Below are 12,047 nucleotides of genomic sequence, written 5' to 3' on the forward strand. Positions count from 1 at the left end.
CATTCATGGACGCAGGCTGGCTGGTTCAAATGGCTCTGAGCACCATGGGACTTAACTTCTGAGGTCATCAGTCCCGTAGACTTAGAACTACTTAAACCTAACTAACCTAAGGATATCACACACATCCCTGCCCGAAGCAGGATTCGAACCTGCGACTGTAGCAGTCGCGCGGTTCCAGACTGAAGCGCCTAAAACCGCTCGGCCACCCCGCCCGGCAAGGACGCAGGAAAAGAATAATATCCCTGTCAGCTATGGCTGTCGCCAATACTGTTAATGCGAATTCTGTGATCCCACCGGTTTATCATAACCGCCGGCCACGCTAAATGGCCACGAAGCAGACAATGGAAGGACAATATACCCTGCTACAGAGCGGGGTCGGGGAATTTCACATCGGTCAGCTCAGGACGGTGGGCCATCCGGTTGCCGGATGAATTCACCGTCGAAGAGCGTTCCACCGGACTTTACTGCTGCCACCTCGCCCAACTCTGCTACGTCATACATTTCTATTGTCAATGCCAAGCGGCACTTGATATGACGTAAAGAGCGATGTTAACGCACAGTGCATGATTTTAAGCGAGTAGTACGGAATGATGAAATACACTACACACTGTATCAACTCGATGGAAGTGTTTGGATTTGCCGAATGCCTGCAGAACGTCACGGGCCATCGTATCTAGAGCCAAAAGTAAAGTACGGAAGAAGTGTTGTTAGAGTATGAGGTTCTTTTTTCCTAGTTGAGATGTTGTTCCCTGCGCTTAGGAAATCGCTAAATGCGGAAGGAAATGAACACATTTACAGCACTGTCTATTGCGTGCAGTAGAAAAACCTTTCAGACTCGGCAGCTTTTTGTATCAACAGGGCAATGTACTGTCATTATGCACCACCTGTCACGCAATGGAGTTTGGACAGTAACATCCCTGGAATAGACTGCCTGCGCTGAGTCGGCACCTGAACCCGATCGGAACAGTTTGGGGGGGGGGGGGGGGGGGGGGGGGGGGGACGGACGGACTTAGAATGTCTATTTCGCTGCAGACCCCATCGTCAAACACTGCTTTTTTTTCTTTTTTTGGATCATCAGTCTTCTGGCTGGTTTAACGTGGCCCGCCACGAATTCCTCCCCTGTGCCAACCTCTTCAACTCAGAGCAACACTTTAAACCTACGTCCTCAGTTATCTGCTAGATGTATCCCAGTTTCTGTCATCCTCTACAGTTTTTGCCCTCTGCAGCACCCTCTAGTACCATGGATGTTGAAACGTCCCCTTAGAACAATTTATACATATCTGTGCTTAAACTGATACACAATATTTTTAGCGCAACGCAATCTGACTTTCAGAAATCCCCACAAAAGAATGGCCCTGACTAACATTAACCTATACCTTTCACAAATCACTTACCTCACAAAAATCTTCGTTACTCAAGCTACTGCAATACAGCGAGCTCCACTACTGCCAGCTAAATAAAAGATTCAAACTACTGAAGGCACTAACTACTGATAGGCATAGTAAGCAAATGAAAGATTTTAATAGAGAACAAACAATGTATTTACCTTAATAGTCATAATATATATAGCAGTTCATGACATCCAGTCTCACAAATTTCAAAACTCCGCCATTTCTCTCCTCACATCCACCTCTGCTGGCGGCTCACCTCCAACTGCGCAACGGTACGCGCTGTTCACATCCGGCTGCCGCTGCCCAACACTACAATGGCAGACAACAATGCAAACTAGCCACCGACTGCACACAGCACAGCCAGTGATTTTCATACAGAGCGCTACGTAACGTTGCCAATAAGAAAACATAAACAGCCTACTTACATAGCCCCCATGCTCCCCACAAAAAAATTTACAAATTGTTTTGGACAGTGGCCAATAATGATTTGATAAAATTTTTCATAATTACAATAACTAAGATATCAAATGCACACACTTATTGATACAATGGTGGTCAAAAGCTAAAATTTTCTCACAGTCCATAAAGACAGTCCTGATCGTTCATCACAGTAAAATAGCAGTGTTTTTCTCAAAGTCTGAGCAGTAGAAGAAAATGCACACGGAAGTAGTGGATTTCCATGCAGTCTTGAAGAAGTAGTGTTGTCCTTCCAACGAAAAGACAGTGCTGACTCTTGACATGCAGACAGGTAATGGGCCACAACAGAGCAAACCCACCGCAGAGTCATTCGACGTTTTGACGAATATTGGTAGGTAGGTCATCACAGAGTAGACCCACTGTAGTCCTGGTAGAGATTACGGTATTGGTGGGCCACCAGAGGTGTAGACCCACTGCAGTCCTTGTAGAAATAGTGGTACTGGTGAGTCAGCAAAGGTGTAGACCCACTGTAGTCCTTGTAGAAATAATGGTATTAGTGGGCCATCAAAGATGCAGACCCACTGTAGTCCTTGTAGAGACGGCCAGCAGCCATCTGTTGCGACTGTGCAGGTGCACAATCACCATCGAAGAGTCTTGCAGAGAATATAGCAAGTCCATGAACCACCACTTGTGCACGCACAAAGTTTTTGGAATAGTCGTTAGAAGTCTTGCAGACAATATAGCAAGTTCATAAACCACCACTTGTGTACTCACAAAGTTTTTGGAATTGTCCTTAGAACCAGCAATGCTGTTAATCAGTCCCTTGCTGAATTATTAACACATGTGCAAACACTATCAGTCCCTACTTCTCACATATTGTCCATATACTATGACCAACAGAAACGTGTGCAGTGAAATGTAACTTACAAGTTACTTAATTTGATGAACTGGTGTCAATTACAATTTTATAACATAAGAATACAATAACAAAGGTACAAAATACATCAGTAAATAACATAACAATACAGATAACATTTGTAGTACAGGCTTTACAAAAGAATCGAAATAACATATACATCAGTGTTACAGGAATTGACATGAGTACATACATAAAGGATCAGTATAACTTTTGAAACATCAACTTCACAAATGAGCATTAAAACAAAACAGAATAAATAATGTCTAAACATCTTTACAAAGAAAATAACATATTATCAGAAAAATTCTACAACATAACTCTTATTAGCTAAACACATTAAGACCGGAAAAACACAAATTCACATAATGTAATAACACAAAAAAACAGGACACGGTTTGTTTTCAGTGTGACATTTGATACTGCAGTCCACCCCAAAACTTCATTCCATAGATCTTTCCTCTTATTTCAACATTTGTTTCCACCAAAAAAATTCTATCCAAGCTTGCTTTCTGTATTCTGTTCACATCCTCTTTCAAAAATAGTTTTTCTCCACTGTACACTACTTTTTTGGCCAAACCATTTTCTTATAGCTTCTCAAATCATTTCTTCCAATTCATCATAACTCATTCTCTTATATAGTCTACCCCCTCTTAAGCTAACTTAAATCTACTGAGCTCAGATGCTAAACTAAGGGACGAGGCAATGCAGCAGCACAAAACAATTAACACAAACAGCAATGACAAAAAAAATGAAAATTTACAAAGCAAGCTACAGTAAATCTAAATTACCAAGCAATGCAACATTACAACTAATATGAGCCAATGTGCAGCAACAAGAAAAATAAATCAGTAGTAAAACTAGCTTAACAGAGTAATACAAAGTGAAATTTAGTAGCACTATGCCTGGCAAACAGCTGCAGCAAATGCAATAACTTATATCTAAACATGAGACACCTCAAGCAGAAAAAATATTACAGTAAAAATGGCCATGTTTAATACCTATGTCACATCTTAACACTAGAGTGATGCATCACTGTAACTTGCTCTAGCAGACAAGTTACCAAGTCACTGACAAAAATTATGCATGCAATTCCTGTGAAGTAGAAATGTCTTTTTGTGCTCCCTCATTTTTTTGGAGTACATCCACCATAAAGTTATTTTTTACTGGATCTGTAGGCATAAAATATTTATATTTGTACATCTATAAAATTTTTTTTTAACCAATGCTGCAGTGCAGCTAGGAACTAGATATTAAACAAAATAGGCAAAGCAAGGCGTGAAACGTCATTCACTAGCCATATGGCATTTCATAATGCAGTAAACAATCTTTCAACTAGCAAGACAATAGACATGAAATGTTTCTCATCATTTCATTTCAGTAAATATCATAAATTAAGAACTCTAGAGTGTAATCATGTTTTGAAGTTTGAGGGTGTCGTATTTACAATGCTTTCTACAAAGGAATGTCAATAGCGAGGATAATGGCCTCCTTTTTTTTTTTTCTTCTCCACCTGTGCCTCTGAAAGGCACACACTAATGGCTTTTTTCCAGGCATCTGTCGCGCAGCTGGGTGCCCACGATATATTACGTGAAGGTGGTCACTTAACTTTCTTGCCAAAATATTTCCAACAGCAGTTTCCGCTACAGTGACAGTCTCATATAAAAATATTTCACAGGTCAAGAATTTGGGTTACAAATCTGTAGAAACAAACTCCTATTGATGTAACAGTGTCCAAAAAATTCTCGTCAGCATTGTAATACATTCATGCATTTACACACATTTCATAACTCTTAAAGTACGTTTCTCGGTTTCCAACATCCTTTTTCACAAACCAGAGTCCCTAACCACTACTCATTATACCTTACCTTATTCGTTGACACTTCTTCAATATTTCATCACAACAGATACGTAGCATAATCAAATAACTCATATAGCATCAGCTTATTGATCATGAACATACCGCAACAGCATAATACACATAGTCATCGTAATAATAACATCATAACACCTCAGTCAACTCTCAAAATCGTCGTAGCTTCCTCCAATAATTTCAAAACCTAAAAAAAATTCTCTGCTCATGAAAAAAGTGTCATCTGCCTGAAACGTACTTTAAAAATCGTGATTCCATACCAAATATATCATTCAAAACTTTCATAATATCACAATGGGTCCGAAAAAAATATGAACAGGTCACAAAGTACAGACAAAATACAATTTCGTAAGTGTGAAGTTATCCAACGGTGTAATTACGTAAACATCTGTCACTGCCGTAGTAAAAAAGTCAGATAGCTGTGTAATTATGTGTTAGAGAAATATGGTACCGATGTGTAAAGTTGTGTGAGCAAATACCATATTAGCTAGGGCTCCTTGTGCTTGCCAAACATGATACACAAAGTAAGCGTGTACCCCCCTGAGGATTAATGTAATTATACCCTCAGGTGTTACAGATTACAGCAATGGAATGAAATGTATCACTGAAAACCTTTGTATCATTGTACTTCAAATATCTTTAAAAATAAATGTTTTAAGTACAAAATTAATCACTCAAATACATGTACTGTAGCGCTAAACTGTGCGTCATGTTGTGAGATAATCTCTGTGGAAGTCTCGTAGTTATTGTCCTCCGAAAGCTAAGTTCTGCAGAAGTCAATGTAATTACCTCATGAAAATAATATCTCATTAATTGCAGCACAGCTGCGAAATACTTGGTGCAAATCTGTATGCATGCCACAACTGCTTTACTGTACAACAATGAAAAACTACAACTACAAAGGAAATTCTCACTATAATTACGCACTAGCAATAAACAAAAGCTACACTAATTACACAAACTACAAGAAAAAAATCAGAAGATTCCAGTGAGGTATCCTCGGCTAAGGGTCGACATATGAAACGTCCCCTTGGAACAATAATACTTTACTGTCCTTAAACTGACGCACAATATTTTTAGCGCAACGCAATCTGACTTTCAGAAATCCCTATAAAAGAATGGCCCTGACTAACATTAACCTATACGTTTCACAAATCACTTACCTCACAAAAATCTTCGTTACTCAAGCTACTGCAATACAGCGAGCGCCACTACTGCCAGCTAAATAAAAGATTCAAACTACTGAAGGCACTAACTACTGATAGGCATAGTTAGCAAATGAAAGATTTTAATAGAGAACAAACAATGTATTTACCTTAATAGTCGTAATATATATAGCAGTTCATGACATCCAGTCTTACAAATTTCAAAACTCCGCCATTTCTCTCCCCACATCCACCTCTGCTGCCAGCTCACCTCCAACGGCGCAACGCTACGTGCTGTTAACACTAGCTGCCCAACACTACAATGGCAGACAACAATGCAAACTAGCCACAGACTGCACACAGCACAGTCAGTGATTTTCATACAGAGCGCTACGTAACGTTGCCAATAAGAAAACATAAACAGTCTGCGCTGAGTCGGCACCTGAACCCGATCGGAACAGTTTGGGAGGGGGGGGGGGGGGGGGAACTTAGAATGTCTATTTCGCTGCAGACCCCATCATCAAACACTGCTTTTTTTTCTTTTTTTGGGTCATCAGTCTTCTGGCTGGTTTAACGCGGCCCGCCACGAATTCCTCTCCTGTGCCAACCTCTTCATCTCAGAGCTCAGAGTAGCACTTGCAACCTACGTCCTCAGTTATTTGCTAGATGTATTCCAGTTTCTGTCATCCTCTACAGTTTTTGCCCTCTGCAGCACCCTCTAGTACCATGGAAGTCATTCCCTCATGTCTTAACAGATGTCCTATCATCCTGTCCCTTCTCCTTATCAGTGTTTTCCACATACTCCTTTCCTCTGCGATTCTGCGCAGAACCTCCTCGTTCCTTACCTTATCACTCTACTTAATATTCAAAATTCGTCTGTAGCAACACAATCTCAAATGCGTCGATTGTCTCCTGCTCCGGTTTTCTCACAGCCTGTGTTTCACTACCATACAATGCTGAGCTTCGAATGCACATTCTCAGAAATTTGTTCCTCACATTAAGACCTATGTTTGATACTCTTAGATTTCTCTTGGCCAGGAATTCCCTTTTTTTCCACTGCTAGTCTCTAGTCTACTTTTGATGTCCTCCTTGCTCCGTCCGTCGTTGCTGCTTAGGTAGTAGAATTCCTTAACTTCATCTACTTCGTTTCCATCAATCTTGATAAGTTTCTCACTGTTCTCATTTCTGCTTCTCCTCACTTCTTTCGTCTTTCTTCGATTTTACTCTGAACCCATATACCGTACTCATTGGACTGTCCATTCCATTCAGCAGATCATGTAATTCTTCTTCATTTTATCTCAGGACAGCAGATCATGTAATTCTTCTTCATTTTATCTCAGGAGAGCAAAGCCATCAGCGAATAATATCATTGATATCTTTTCACCTCCAATTTTAATCCCACTCTTGAACCTTCCTTTTGTTTCCAGCAATGCTATGTGTCAATATTGCCATCTTTGGTTCGTCTCTTATGGAAGAATGGGCTGCGATACCTCCACAGACATTGAGACATTTTAAAGCGTCCCAGCCGTTTTAAATACATAAAGGCGAGGATGGACGCACCCTATGTTAAAGTCCACTAACATGTATCTCAATACTTTTGATCAGGTCGTGGACACGTAGTGTCACAGTGAGGTGCGGAGACCCACATAACATCCCTGAATGGACTCACTTGAAGCTACACATGATCTGCTACCCTTCCGCGATGTTGCGTCACCATGTAGCAAGACTCTTAACTCGGCGCCCAAGCAGCATCGCACCAATCGCCCATACATGCCTTCCGCAGTAGACAGCAAGACAACTCAACAGGAATACGCAATGTTCTGCGATAGAGAATTTTTCCGGGTTGTATGGCCGTGGTCCATGGAACTCTTCAATCCCTGACGTTTCGTCGAAGGCTACGATGGACATCTTCGGAGGTGCTGCTGGTTGTGCTGAGTCTTGCCGACTGACGAGTCGGACGTCGAAGAGCGGCCTAAATACTGTGGAAAGCGGGCGTGGTCTGGATTTCACGTGATAGCAGAGATAAACCTTGTCAAAGATTTTTTTAACTATCGATTATAGTACGCCAAAGATAAAAACTTCTCTTCGATTCTGTAGCGCCACAGTCCATATATCACTGAGTTTCATGGCTTCTTTTCTATTAAAATTATCCCCATGTTTATATATTTCGGTGGCTTCTCTATATAGCCGAGGATAGCAGTTCGTCACAGTACATAAAACTTCAGTTTCCGAAAATTTCACTACGTGATCACCTGATTGAAGAGCATGTTCCGCCATGGCTGATTTGTCTGTTTTCCCTAGTCGGCGAAGAGTTTTATGTTCCTTCAACCGTGTATTCACACTTCTCTTTGTAGTTCCAATGTAGACCTTGCCACACGTACACGGAATCTTACATACACCACTTGCAGACAGAGGGGGACGTTTATTCTTAACGCTCTTCGACGTCCGACTCGTAAGTAGGCAAGACTCAGCACAACCAGGAGCACCTCTGAAGATGTCCAACGTAGCTTTGGACGAAACGTCAGGGATTGAAGAGTTCCATGGACCACGGCCATACGACGCGGAAAAATTCTCAGCAGCTGGAACATCCGGTCGTGGAAGCCTTTATTATATGCTCAGAGGACGTGTGCATCGGGAGAGGTAGCCTCCGCCAAGCAGCGAACAGCACGCCTTCAAAGGTCGGAAGTTCGGCTCCATCGAGTTGTTCATGGGATTCTGTGAATGCAGAGTGTCTTCGCAAAGTCGCCGTCACCAGCACTAACCGTCTCACTCACGTTGGCCGCTACTGTAGAGCATCATCAGCATGCTGTCTCTTAGCAGCGTGCAGCGCCCATAGGCAAAGGCTCCTCCACTATGCTGGATACGAAGATGGTGTTGTTCGACGCCAGACTGCACCGCTGACAACCTCGCAGTCCTCTGTCCGTTCACATCGGATCATTTACGAGCTCTACAGTAGGGGTCTATCTTTCTGCGGCCAGCCTCACCTTCCATGGACTCCTCAATTCTTCGCCCGCTGGTCGAATCCGCAATACCTGGGTGCGATAGCGTCTGTACCATCCTGGCAGACCGAAGCAACGTTCCCGTATTTATTCACGTGAGGCCGCCCATATAGGACCAACAAAAGTGTATAAACAAACTGATTCTTTGCTATTGCTCACTGCAAGAAGTAGCCTGTTAGTGATATCACATGGAACACTAAAGCGGCAGTATATTGTGAAGATGTACTCAACAGTCACTAGAATTTCCGTAGTACGCAACTGATTTCTCACTGAAACGTTTTTTTTCTGTCTATAAGCACACAAATAAATCCTAATGCTTGTCAAAGATCTCCACCAGAGAGTAAACACAAAGAAAGGGGGTCGCTCGTAAGGAGTCCCAACCTGTGTGTGTCCGCTTCTGTGAATACGTTTGTGACAATGTCTCATCTTGTATTACGACAAATAGTACCTTAGAGATAACACTCATCTGAAGTTTAAAATGTCAACTCACCTCCGTCTTTGTGAATACGTTAGGTACTGTATTCATGTTACGATCTACGCGGCAGATGAAGGATTCGCTGCAGATGTCACTCAACGTTCATAGGCAGAGGTTCTGCTGCTCTCAGAAATATATTGCTCCCCAAAGTCTGGTCTTACCTGCAACAACAAAAATTAAGTAGACGTTACAACGGGCCATCACACCAAGCTAAGTGTCTGCACTATTAAATGGGAACAAAAAGTACAATTCCTGTTACAGGCTTTCCACCTAACCGCATCCGGGGGCAAGAAAAATTCGGATTTCAGTTTTTCAAGGAAGTATTGACCGTATTTAAAAATTTAGAATGCTTTCATAATTTACTCATTAAGATATAGAACATTATGTTACAAATTTAACACAGTAACTCATATATGAAAGTCAGGACTGTATACATGCCTTCAGGCAGTGTAATTCATGGCGCGTAAATTACCCGATATTACCAGTTATTGTAAACGTCTATGAATTTGAAAAGCTTGAGAAATGGCGTAATATTAAAACTTGCTGCCAGATTAAAACTGTGTGTCGGACAGAGACTCGAACTCGGGACCTCTGACTTTCTCGAGCAAGTGCTTTACCATCTGAGCAACCCAAGCACGACTCACGTCCCGTCCTCAAAGCTTTACTTCTGCCAGTACCTCGTCTACATCTACATCTACATCCATACTCCGCAAGCCAGCTGACGGTGTGTAGCGGAGGGTACCCTGAGTACCTCTATCGGTTCTCCCTTCTATTCCAGTCTCGTATTGTTCGTGGAAAGAAGGATTGTCGGTATGCTTCTGTGTGGGCTCTAATCTCTCCGATTTTATCCTCATGGTCTCTTCGCGAGATATACGTAGGAGGGAGCAATATACTGCTTGACTCTACGGTGAAGGTATGTTCTCGAAACTTTAACAAAAGCCCGTACCGAGCTACTGAGCGTCCCTCCTGCAGAGTCTTCCACTGGAGTATATCTATCATCTCCGTAACGCTTTCGCGATTACTAAATGATCCTGTAACGAAGCGCGCTGCTCTCCGTTGGATCTTCTCTATCTCTTCTATCAAACCTATCTGGTACGGATCCCACACTGCTGAGCAGTATTCAAGCAGTGGGCGAACAAGCGTACTGTGACCTACTTCCTTAGATTTCGGATTGCATTTCCTTAGGATTCTTCCAATGAAGCTCAGTCTGGCACCTGCTTTACCGACGATCAACTTTATATGATCATTCCATTTTAAATCACTCCTAATGCGTACTCCCAGATAATTTATGGAATTAACTGCTCCCAGTTGCTGACCTGCTATTTTGTAGCTAAATGATAAGGGATCTATTTTTCTATGTATTCGCAGCACATTACACTTGTCTACATGGAGACTGAATTGCCGTTTCCGGCACCATGCGTCAATTCGCTGCAGATCCTCCTGCATTTCAGTACAATTTTCCATTGTTACAACCTCTCGATACACCACAGCATCATCTGCAAAAAGCCTCAGTGAACTTCCGATGTCATCCACAAGGTCATTTATGTATATTGTGAATAGCAACGGTCCTATGACACTCCCATGCGGCACACCTGAAATCACTCTTGCTTCGGATGACTTCTCTCCATTGAGAATGACATGCTGCGTTCTGTTATCTAGGAACTCTTCAATCCAATCACACAATTGGTCTGATAGTCCATGTGCTCTTACTTTGTTGATTAAACGACTGTGGGGAACTGTATCGAACGCCTTGCGGAAGTCAAGAAACACGGCATCTTCCTGTGAACCCGTGTCTATGGCCCTCTGAGTCTCGTGGACGAATAGCGCGAGCTGGGTTTCACACAACCGTCTTTTTCGAAACCCATGCTGATTCCTACAGAGTAGATTTCTAGTCTCCAGAAAAGTCATTATATTCGAACATAACACGTGTTCCAAAATTCTACAACTGATCGACGTTAGAGATGTAGGTCTATAGTTCTGCACATCTGTTCGACGTCCCTTCTTGAAAACGGGGACGACCTGTGCCGTTTTCCAATCCTTTGGAACGCTACGGTCTTCTAGAGACCTACGGTACGCCGCTGCAAGAAAGGGGGCAAGTTCCTTCGCGTACTCTGTGTAAAATCGAACTGGTATCCCATCAGGTCCAGCGGCCTTTCCTCTTTTGAGCGATTTTAATTGTATCTCTATCCCTCTGTCGTCTATTTCGATATCTACCATTTTGTCATCTGTACGACAATCTAAAGAAGGAACTACAGTGCAGTCTTCCTCTGTGAAACAGCTTTGGAAAAAGACAATTAGTATTTCGGCCTTTAGTCTGTCATTGTCTGTTTCAGTACCATTTTGGTCACAGAGTGTCTGGACATTTTGTTTTGTTCCACCTACCGCTTTGACATAAGACCAAAATTTCTTAGGATTTTCTGCCAAGTCAGTACACAGAACTTTACTTTCGAATTCATTGAACGCCTCTCGCATAGCCCTCCTCTCACTACATTTCGCTTCGCTTAATTTTTGTTTGTCTGCAAGGCTTTGGCTATGTTTATGTTTGCTGTGAAGTTATCTTTGCTTCCGCAGCAGTTTTCTAACTCGGTTGTTTTACCACGGTGACTCTTTTCCATCTCTTACGACCTTACTTGGCACATACTCATCTAACGCATATTGTACTATGGTTTTGAACATTGTCCACTGATCCTCAACACTATCTGTACTTGAGACAAAACTTTTGTGTTGAGCCGCCAGGTACTCTGTAATCTGCTTTTTGCCACTTTTGCTAAACCGAAAAATCTTCTTACCTTTTTTAATATTTCTACTTACGGCTGAAATCATCGATGCAG

The sequence above is a fragment of the Schistocerca americana genome, chromosome 1 (genome assembly GCF_021461395.2).
Source record: "Schistocerca americana isolate TAMUIC-IGC-003095 chromosome 1, iqSchAmer2.1, whole genome shotgun sequence".
In the NCBI taxonomy this organism is placed as follows: Eukaryota; Metazoa; Arthropoda; class Insecta; order Orthoptera; family Acrididae; genus Schistocerca; species Schistocerca americana.